Source organism: Penaeus monodon, chromosome 25, assembly GCF_015228065.2.
Source record: "Penaeus monodon isolate SGIC_2016 chromosome 25, NSTDA_Pmon_1, whole genome shotgun sequence".
NCBI lineage: Eukaryota > Metazoa > Arthropoda > Malacostraca > Decapoda > Penaeidae > Penaeus > Penaeus monodon.
This window is the reverse complement of record NC_051410.1, coordinates 24,551,979-24,552,254: the sequence shown is the minus strand read 5'-3', so window position 1 is coordinate 24,552,254 and position 276 is coordinate 24,551,979.

Sequence of the window (276 nt, the reverse complement as noted above, 5' to 3'; positions counted from 1 at the left end):
TAATTCGGCTCAAAAAATAATGTCAAATTTCGTTGAGGTAACTGTAAGCTCATCCACAAATATTACTAAAAAGGAAGTTGCAATACTTTGGACGGTTAGGGCTAGTATCGAACTCAATATCACCCGACAACAAAACAATGGTGCCATATCAAAACAAAAAGACTATATATTTGAGAAAGAAAGAAATGATCAGAAATCCATAGATTCTTAGCACCTCACCGAAGGCCTGTTTGGGTCATGGCTAAATCGATATTCTTGATTGTAATAAGCTATGGA